The sequence below is a fragment of the Populus trichocarpa genome, chromosome 11 (genome assembly GCF_000002775.5).
Source record: "Populus trichocarpa isolate Nisqually-1 chromosome 11, P.trichocarpa_v4.1, whole genome shotgun sequence".
NCBI lineage: Eukaryota > Viridiplantae > Streptophyta > Magnoliopsida > Malpighiales > Salicaceae > Populus > Populus trichocarpa.
Window position 1 is genome coordinate 16220267 of NC_037295.2, and position 11776 is coordinate 16232042.

The following is an 11776-nucleotide window of genomic DNA, read 5'->3' on the forward strand; positions in this document are numbered from 1 at the left end:
TTGAAGGAGGATGAGTATGAAAGTCATTATGGGAAAAAACAGCAAATTAACTGTTTAAACCCATACTAATTGATCCCGACAAATCTTTTAAACCTAGGTTAATTTTTTAAATTCACAACCCATGAAACTGAAAACCCGGGTTCAATTAAAAATCTCAGTTGTCAACCAACTTAATGATAAATGATAAAAATAAAAAACAAATATCTCAAATTAAAAAAAAATCAAAGAAGAAAATAGAGGAAAAAAAAAGGGAATGGGCATCAAATATGAAAGGAGAAAAAAATGAAAGGGTGGAATTGAAAAAGAAAACAAATTAAAAAATTATCTTAATTTAAAAAAAAAATATTGAGGATCAAATCTGATAGAAAAAATTAAAGGAGGATGCAATTGAAAACAAAAGAAGATTTGAGAAATGAATATATAAAAAAATCAGGGATAAAATCAAAAGAAAAAAAACTTGAAGGGGCTGATATGAAAATGTGGAGGGTCAGACACATATTTCTAGGAATAAAGAGAGAGAAAATAGGATGTTGGTGATATATTGGAGGTTCGACGAGTATACACATTATATAGGGATGAAGAGGAGGTTGAGAAGAATAAAATGACACGAAAAAATTAAATTTTTTACCACTGTATGTAGTCGCATATGCAACCCGAAGGCGACAGAATGGCTGACATGCTGATGCATACAACACACTCGTCAATAGCTTTTGGTTTTTATTTTTTGAAAACACCACCCTACCCTCAGGACCCAAGCATTAATATGAAAAAAAAAACATTTTGCAATTACAAATTAGTCCCTTCAGTCAAGCTTTAAAAATTAAAATCTAAGGGTAATAAAATACTCACACTGTAGCAAAAAAATATGAAAGGCCAAAAGAGACATTAAACCATAGTTAACTGATTATTTGTTATTAAGGGTAAGAAAGTCATTTAACTGTGCAAAAGATTAATCAAAAGACTAAGACACCCCTTAACAATTTAGAAATGACAAATGAATCAAAGAAAAAAACTATTTTACCCCTAAAAAGGTTCTCAGGTGAGGGTTTTTTCAAGGACAAAATCGTTAATTCACTATTACAATCCACAATAAACAAAGGTATATATACAATGATTTTCCTACATGTTTTTGCTTTTCACTTTAATATCAATTTTGTAGAGCATGTATAAAATATCTTCAAAAAATATGATAGATACCATTGTTAAAATCCATGTCAATGATTCTTAATTTTTTTTAATATAATAATTTTCAATTAAAAAAAACTCATAACCATCAAATAATTATTAAGAATAAAATTATTATAATTAATACTAAACCAATCGATGACTGGATTTTCATTAACATAATTTATCATGTTTATTAAAATATGAGATGATCTCAATTTGTGAAAATTTAAGATTTAGTGTGTGTTTAGAATTGTGCTACAATGTGCTTTATAAAATTATTTTTTTCTTGAAAGTATATTAAAATGAGTTATTTTAGATTTATTTTTTATTTTTTATATCAACCCATTAAAACTATCGTGCCTTTCACGAGACCGCAACATTGCAGCGACCCGTCTCGAGCGGGTTAAAAGGTTTTTGGTTGAATAAAGAGTTACCACCTAATATTATAGTTACTAGGAACCCTAACTGTCTTTAGAGATTCTAAGTAAAGGACTAGTTGCGTAAAGGAAAGGTATTATCACCTCTAGTATGCCTTTCATGAGGTAAGCTGTATCGTTTTTCTTTCTTAATGGTTACTATAGTCTGAAGGTGTTCTAAATTCTATTACCCTATTATGGAGGATTTGCTATGATGAACAAACTTTGGTTTTCTAGATCAAAAACTTGGTCTAAAAGATCCTAACATAAAAAGATATTAGAAGAAAGCAAACTCATTCACAACTTATGTGTCGTTAAGGAGCTGAAGTTAGAAACCCAAAGAGATTTAGTTATTATCGAAATTTTACATTTTCCTTTGGTATTTCAAATTTCTATGACACTTGTACCACGAGACACATGTTGAAATATTTTCAATTATCTTTGAGGTTTCTTTCAAATAAACTTGGAATTTTTGCTACTATGTCATTCCAAATAATATTTAAAATAAAATTCCTTGCAATTTTTATTCTTATATTATAGGTGATTAAATTGTATTACTCTCAATAATATTTTGGATATTAACCTCCATACAGGTTTTTTATCCTTATATTAAAAGTGAATAATAATAAATTATTATCCATAATAATCTTTTGAATATTAACCCTATTATAGGTTTTTTATTTTTATATTAAAATTGAATAAAATATTTTACCAAAAATGAGTTTTTTGTTTTTTGAAATGCAGGCCAAAATACTTTGAAATTCTCCAAATTGGTTGTAAAATTCATGCAATACCTTTTGTATTTCTAAACATGCAAAAATATTTTTTTGAAATGTTTTCTTAATTTTAAGACATGCTCCAACATTTTTTTTTTTTGGATTTTTGGCTATATGCAAGGAAAATTTTTATTTATTTAAAAAAATTATATTTTTTATTATTAATATTTTTAAGGCTTTGTTTGGAAATAAAAACCTATTTTTTTGGATAACTGTCAAAATAGGCCTACGAGAATATTTGTTGAATACATTCTTAAGTGAAAAAATCCTTTATAAAAAAAGTTGAAAACCAAACAAGGCTTACCCAAATGACCTGAATTTGACCTGATTAGATTGACTCAAAATATTTGGTTCGACTATAAATTGAACTAAAAACACAAGTTTGACCCAAAAAAAAAACCAAAACAAAAATCAAAACTTAAAACGAATCAAGCTTGCCAAAAACACAAAAACCCAAAAAAATTAGATCAAAACCAAGAAAAAACTAAGAACACAAAGAACAAATGAAGAACATCAAGAACATGTTGAGCAACATGAATCGAGATCCAGACCAAATATGAACAAGCCAAAGACAAAGGCATGCTGGAAATCAATTTCTAAACAATAATCAAGCATCAAACATCAACAATTATCAATCAATAATCATGATTTGATGAAAATAGGTTTCGATGCAAAAACAAAACCCTATAATTAAAACTCAGAAAAAATAGTTGTTGATGCAAACTAACCTTAGATCATTGATTAATCAAGTTACGAAAAATTGCTAGTGCAAATAATTAAATCAAAATTGGTCCAAATCATGGAGCCAAGATAATGTTCTTCCTAAGAACACTACCTAGAAAACTTAGAAAATGAAGAACAAGCTGCCAATCCAGAAATGTGCATACTAAGCCCCAAAACCATGTTTTTTTATTCACATAAACCATATTACCATAGTTACACTTGTTTGAGCTAAAACAAACAACACCAAACTATCAAAATCATGCATGATGTTTTAATTTTCAAAACTGTCAAAACTAACAGCATGCATATTCAACCATTTTAAAGTTCAAAATTGATATTTTGACACTCAAAAGGACTTGGACAAAACCCAAGAGCCTATAATATGTATTAAAAACCCAGAAAAAACATCAACAACCCTACTACCATATTTGGCAGATTTCAAATCTATCTTATTTCATAAAAATAACAATCATCCAAATATCCACCAACATTAACAACCAACTCAAAATAAGATTAAATAATAAAAAAACAACATTTTTATGCATTAATCAAAATGAAACTCAAAACAACATAACACTAAAATAAGTTCAAAAACATCTTTAAACATGTAAAACAAGCTAGAGGTGTGCCTCGTGGACATCATTTACTAGGTTAGTGGAGGATTATACCATCCTAAAATCCAAAATAATTATTGCTCTTGTTCATTTAAAAATCTAATCTTGTGCTCAATCTTTAAATTATTCTTTTAGCTATTAAACGCCAAGCAATAAACTTGATTACTAATGAACTCAAAGAATAAATTTTGTTTCTCCTCTTTCTTCTCTCTTTCCTCTGGATTTCAATAGGTATTTATAGGCTTTTGCTAGGGTTTTTTGATGGATTCAATCAAGGATTAATCATGATTGATCAATGCTTGACCTTTTGATCAAAAGAAAAGGGTTTTGGATAAATTTTAACAGTTAGAATCTCTATATTTTGTTGGTTTTGCAATGGTGGTTTCACAACAAACTTAGTTTTGGAGATTTTGGTGGTTTAGCTACGCTTAGAGGCTATGTAGTTGTTTTTTTAGCCTTCTGATCTTGAGAGAAAGGTGTTCAATCCTCGATAAGAGCCCACTGAGAAGATTTGAGGCATGAACATTTGGAAAATCTAGTGGTTTTAGAAAATGGATGTCACGGTCATAGCTGATTGAATTGATAACTTTCGAGGCCTCGTCAGAGTTTCTCCAACGTCAATGTTGTCGAAGACTACCTGAACTTGGTAGAGGGGAAGCATATCTTTCATTTGATCCAACCTTGTTCAATTTGAAGGTCTATAACTTCACATTTATTCAATTAAAGATGCCAACTCGATTAACCCAAGACTGTCAAAAAAGAATATGAATAGTGGGCAGACGACACATCATCTGCCCTCTATTCCAAACAGTGCATTTTGAACATGAATCAGACGATGTGTCGTCTAGGTTAACCACCAAGAAATTAGGTTTTTAATCTGGGATTTGGCCAAAATTCAATTGAGTCTCTTATCTTTTGATTTCTTTTAATTGCACTCATAATTTTTTTCAAACTTTGAATTTCATGCAATTTTACCCCTGATTAAACCAATGTCAATCCCTAAAGTTCAGTTCGTTTTTCAATTTGGTCATTGGATACCTATATGTGAATTTTGACCCTTAATTGATCAATAAACTTCTAATTTTTTTTAATTTGACCCCAATTAAACTAAAATAAATGGTTCTTGCAATTAAGCCCTCAATAAATTCAATTAAACCCTGCAAAACTCCAATTGAGTCCTTTACATATAATTTTGAATTTTCATTCCCAAATTCAAGAGGCCTTCACCAATCCATATTGGCCAACTTTGTATTTTTTGATCTTCATTAATCAGTCTTTTGCAATATTGTGGGTGTTCTTTATGTTCTCTCAACTAATATATATATATTTCCAACTTTTTTGTATTTCTTTTTATGAGTTTTTGATTTATTTTCTATTTTCTTGTTTTTTGTATATTTATGTGGACCTCGAAATAAATAACAACAAAAACAATAAAAAATACTAAAAAAATATCAATTTAAATTTTTTAAAGCAAAAACATATTTTTAAAATACCAAAAAAAAAAATAGAAGCTCTCCCAATCACATCATTTGATAATTGGTAGGAGATTTTTCTTTACTTTTATTCATAATAGTTTGGACAAGATAGATTTTGCAAGGCGCAGGTCAGTGCACTGGCATTTGTTGGAAGTATCTTTGGCCGCTGGGATTTGCAAACCCAGTGGGCACCACACCTGCCGTGCGGAAATGGATTGCAATCGGCAGCATCTTGCCATCCACACACACCACGCCTTGACTTTGCCAATCTTCATATGTAATTAATTTGCAGCTACCGTGGTTGACTGCCATTTCAAGCCTGACATCTTTGAATTCACTCATATATTATAGCTGATTATTTTATTTTTATTGGTCTCATGTAATAAGTGACCCTTGACAATTGTATGCTGACCGTACGTTTTTTCAAAAACATTTCCTGGAAAATATGGACTTGTCCGAGCAGTTGATACATATCAATCAATTAAAAAACAGTAAAAATTAAAAACTATATGTCAAACCAAGATCAAGACTAAGATCTAAGTCGGTCGTATGTTGACTTGTCAAACCAAATGGGATTTAATAATTGTGAGAAAAACTAAAATAGGACAAAGATTGTATTACACATGGCCTTTACTTTTTTGTAAATCACATGTATATGTTGAGATTAAGGGTCCAGAGCCAACTAACTAACAAAACACTGTAAAGCATGGCTAAATCACTATAGCAATACCCATAAAACACTATTAATGTTTTGTGTTTTTTTTTTCTTTTTTAGTTATTGTTTTTCAATTTCATTCTTTACTAACCGAATCTTTTATTTTTTTAGATTTTTTTTCAATTTAATCTTTTTTTTTCAATTTTTTAGGAATTGTAATTCGTAATTATTTTCAATTTTCTTTGTGTTAGGTTATATAGTTTTATGAATTTATTTTTTTTTCTCAATTTCAACCTTCAACATTAGATCTATTAGAAATGGGGTTTCATTTTTTTTCAATTGTTTTTTATGAATTTATCATGATCTCATGACCCGAGTCAAGAGTTTGACAGGTTAACCCGTGTTAACCCAATTTATTTTTTGGGTTTTTTTAATTGAATTTTTTTTTCAATTTCACCCTCCAACAACTCAATCTTATTTTTTTTATTTAGTTTTTTTTTCTAGTTTTATCCTTCAATATTAGGTGTTTGAGAATTGACCTTGGTAATTTTTTTTCATTTGTTTTTTGTGGAGTTATCTTGGTCTTATGAATTTATTTATTTTTTCTCGATTTCAACGTTCAACATTGGATCTGTTGAAAATAGAACTTTTTAATTTTTAATTTTTATTTTTATAAAGTTATTTAGGTCTCATAACTTAGATCATGAGTTTATAATGTTAGCCCGGGTTGACTTAGGGTTATTTTTATGTTTTTAGTTTTTTTTTTATTTCATCATTTAACATTGGGTTGGTTGAAAATTAAAATTCATAATTTTTTTATTTGCTTTCCATGGTGTTATTTTGATTTCAAGACTCAGATTGTTGGTTTAACAGGTTAACCTGGATATTTTGTTTTCTCTTTTTAATTTAACATTTTTTTTTCAATATTATGTTGATTAGAAATTGACCTTCATAATTTACTTTGATTTTCTTTTTATAGGGTTATCAGAGTCTTATAACAAGGGTCAAAGATTTGGCAAGGTAGCCTAATTTAATTTAATATTTCATTGTATCAATATTTGAAAACAAATATCATGTAATATGTTGTCATATAAATATTAAAAAAAATCATTTAATATGCATTATATTTTGAGTTCATTATTTTTTTATTGTATAACACATTATCAATGTATGAATATTATTTTTAAGTAAAAACCTGATTCGTTTCATAAAGCAACATTAGCCAATTGTCTAATTTTATTGCCAAAAGTTAGTCATATTTTACTTTGGAGGACAAGAAGAATACTAGACATCATTGCAATGCTTCTAGAGCCTGCTTGTTTTGGCAGTGAAAATTTTTTTTGAAAAAAATTAAAATTTTTTTTGCTTCAAATTATTATTATTATTTTTATATTTTTATATTTTTTTGATGTGTTGATATAAAAAATAAAAAAATATTTTGATACATTACCAAATGAAAAACAATTTGTAAAACAATCACTACCAAAATGTCAAATAGGCTCATAATTAGGGGTAAGAGTAGGCATTAATAACTGTACTAAAACAACAGAAAAAAACTTCTTTGTCCATCCTTGTCGTTTTATTTATTTTCAATTTCTTTCTTAATTTGTTTATTTAATCCTTTTGTAATATAATTACTTGAGATAAAGTTTTACAATGACTACAGAAAGATAAAAGTAAAAGAGAGAGGATTGCAATATAAAATACAAAGAAAATATGTGGTCAATCTCAAAGTTTTTTAAATTTTTATTTTTGTTTAAAAGTTTATTTTATTTATTTTTCAATTCTCATGATTGAAAAAGAAGAGAGAAACTCGATGAAAAACAAAGAAGGAAAAAGAAGGTTATCGGTTAAGCACATTCCAGCCATAAAAAAAAGATATCTATGTCAATGAGTTTTTGTTCTCGAGAGAATTTTAATGGAGGTGTTTTTGTCCCTCTAAACATGGTTGAAAAGGTAGGTCGGGTTCTGTTTGATTTATTTTTATTTTTAGCGTGATTTGTTTTTCTTTTAGGGTCGTTAAGTGATTTTTTAAGGTTTATATTGTGTTTTGGATATGTTTTTAGGCAAAAAACAAGTTAAAATTGGGTCGAAAAACAAGAATCCTGATTTCCATTAACCAGAGGTGACCAGAAAAAAAAAGACCAATTGATGATAGGTTGTTTGCCACTGTAGGTGACCTGTACTTGTCTTAAAAAAATAAAAAAAAATACAGGAGCAAATGAAGCGTAAAGGCTAGGCTTCTAGGCTCAAGCATACCTAAGTTTTTGCTTTTTTTTTTATTAAAGTTATTTGTCTTAGTTTATTACATTTTTCATTTTTTCAACTAAAAAAAATATGATACATGAAACATATTCATAATTTAATTACTTTTATATCATGTTAGAAATTTATTTGAAATCATACCCACAATATAAATATAAACAACATGTTTGTGTTTTTTAATTAAAAACATCATGATATATTAAATTACATTGATAATATTAACACATTCCTTTATTATGTTTGAAATTAACTTTGGAATTCTCTTTGCATCAAAGCACAAGTGATAATACTAGTTAAATTCTATAGAAATGTAAAAAACACTTAAAAGAGAATTTAAAGGATAGTAAAGTATTATTTATATTTTTTATAACTGAAATTGAAAATAGAAAAAAAAATGTTTCCAAAAAAAACCAATTGTCAAGATCTTTTATAATCAAACAAAGAGATTTTCAAAAACTAGTTCGTATGCAAGTTCATTGTAAACGACCTCCACATTATCAATATTTTTTATTTTATTTTATTAATTATTAATTTTTTATCTTCACTTGAATGATTTTAATTTATATATAAAATCAAATACATAATTTTCCTAAAAAAAAAAAGAAATTAAGTTTCAATGGTAAGCAACAACTTCTTCACTAATGATAAAAAACAATAATTCACCATGAGGAACCTGCAACTCCATACACCATGAGATACTTGTAACTCCACTCATCACGAGATACCTACAACACTCTCTACGAGGTAAGATAACATGATCAAGTTCTATAAATACCTTGGATCATTGGATAAGCAAGCAAGCTAAGTTCATTTAAGAGCTCCATACTAGATCATTCAACAATCACCATTCCCTATGTTTTTCATTTTCCTTTTATTTCTTGTAAATTGCTCCTCTAAAATTTACTGACTTAAGTATTATAGGGTCTCTTATTTTGATAATGAACATGTTTTGTAGGAAAAAACCAAGCCTAAAGACAAAGTCTACATTCAAGCCCACACATTTCAGTATAAGATGCATCATTCAACCTTGAAGTTTTCATAACCTAATTAGTGACATTGTTTGTGGTAAATTGAACAAAAATTGGTTCATTCTTGTTTCATACATCACTATAAATTCTTTTCATGGTTGAAGACTTATAAACTTAAGGATAATGAAGAGTAACTAAGCTCCACACTACAAGGACACTTGTTTTTCAAGATCTCCACCACCTTTCTCAACAAGTAAAGGTGCTCAAGCTCTCTAGGTAGTTGTCTTCTTATATTTTTGATGAATGAGAGCATGTTCCCTTTTGCTTTTGATTTGTACATGTGTATATATGACTTGCCAGCTTTCTGGTCTGTTTCATTTTGATCTATTATATTCTTACATTTGATGAAAAAAAAGTAAAGGTGCTCAAGGATGTTTTTCTAACTATACAACAATAACTCCATGCTCTTCCACTCTTTTAACAATAAACATAATAAATAACCCTAGTGAATGCATATAAACAACTCTAGTTCCTTGAAGGAACAAGGTAGAACAACATGCAAGTAAGTAGGCACATGAACACTCATACTCCAGCCACTCTTGATTTAAATGAGTGTACCTATAATGTGTGAAAAATCCTAGATCTTGTAATATAATTTAGTAATGTCGTGTGTAAAGTCCTCCCAATAACATTTCAAGTATCTTTTTGAGTGTGGTACCATAACCTAAAACCTAGCTCTATTCTTAAATTTCATTATCTTAGTGTCAAACTCATCTCCTTGAGCTGCATTCATGATTGATTGACATTCCTTGAGCTTATAACAATACCTTTTACCACCACACATGTAAGGGTATTGATTACCATTAAGAGAAAATAATTCATGTGATACCCACCTCTTAAAAAGAATGGTATGGACATAAGGAATCCCAATAATATATATATTTTTTTTACCATGACCATTGTCATGATAATGAGAAATGGCATGCCTTAAAAAAAAAGAGATAGAAAGAGTAATCTCCAGGGATTATGTCCAATAATTTCTAGGAAAGGAAATGCAACTTGAACAAATAGAGAAAGATCTCTACAATGCATTATCTGAGATCATATAATCTTTAGAAATTGTATCTCCAATTGCATAAGAAAATCTTTTGAACTTTCTATAAAATTAACAGTGTCTCTCAATGTCTCCAATGTCTTCAATGAAAATCTCATGTCTTCAATGAAATCTCCATGATGAGATATCCATAACCTAATTACAAAAATCTTTATGAGAATCTTCATGATAAGACCTCCATGTCTCCAACAAAAATCCCCATGAGAATCTTAACATCTCCCAACATAATGCTTTGACACTACTTTCATTATCACAAAACATTCTCCACTTTTTAAGTAATAATGTTCTTTGCTTTAAGAAAAACAAAAAAATTGATCAAAATCTCATCTCTCTTGTAAGAAATTTCTCATTTCCCATCAAACAAGGGTCATCTATTATGATAAAAGACTAGTTTACGAGGAGAAAATCAAGTGTAGAGACATAAACCTATATTGAAACCACGACCATAAAAAGCCTAATTCAATCTTGAGGTTTTCATTGTCTCAATGCAACTGGAATTTGTACTTTATGCCATTTTAATCCTTTTCTATCGTTATTCATATGCGTGCCTTCTGTACAGAGTCTTGAATTAGTAGAAAAGAACTTTACAGAAGGCATTAAAAAAAAAAAAACAAATATCACTTGGAAGCAGAGCTTCCATTTAAGCGTTTCTCCTACATGTCCAAAGGCATATGGACTCGATAAAAAAAAAAATGGAACCCATACAAAGAACATAGCAGAAAGGGCCGAGAGAGACTGGACCCTGGCCACAAGGGCTCATGCATTTGATGGGCTCGTTATTAAAGGCCCAATCCAAGAAGGAAAAGTTCTTGTGATCTCAGGATTGAGTGTGGACTCTTTGACGGTAAATGGTCAGCTTCACGCAGATTGACCAGATGGCCTGCCCCTCACGTCAAAAGGTTGAAACAAAATTTCATACACCATGACATCATACAGGTTGATAATGGAGAGTTACTTTTCCTTTTCCTCGGACTCACGATGATACATCCACTCTACCTAATCGCATCGATTGTTTCTAATTACATAGCTATTTTAAAAACAAATAATTTTACTAACCTTATTTTATATGTTGAATAATTAAAAATGTTGCATGAGTGCTTTGGTAGAATATTAAAAATTCAAGGAGTTGACGATACGATGATTAATGGCCTAATGAGTTGTTTGGAAATACGATTGCGGTTGCTTTTTAAAGTGTTTTTATTGCCGAAATACATCAAAATGATGTTTTTTTTAATTTTTTAAAAATTATTTTTGAGATCAGCGCATCAAAACGATTCAAAACATATAAAAAATTTAATTTTTAATAAAAACAAAAATTTAAAAACACAAAACTAGAAAGATATGCTATCTTTTCTTAACTTTCAGTTCAAACTTTAAAATAACATTAAAAAAAAATTATTAAATTTTATTGATGTAAAAAGTATGCAATTGAGATTGCAAGAAAAATTAATCTTGGTTGATGCACAAAATGATATAAATATTGTTTAGAGCTCTAATCCTAAGAAAAATCATAAAAAATATTTTTTGTAAATATATTTCTATAAATGAAGATAAAGAATTAATCTTGACATGCCAAAAACAACTGAAGTAGAATCACAGAAAT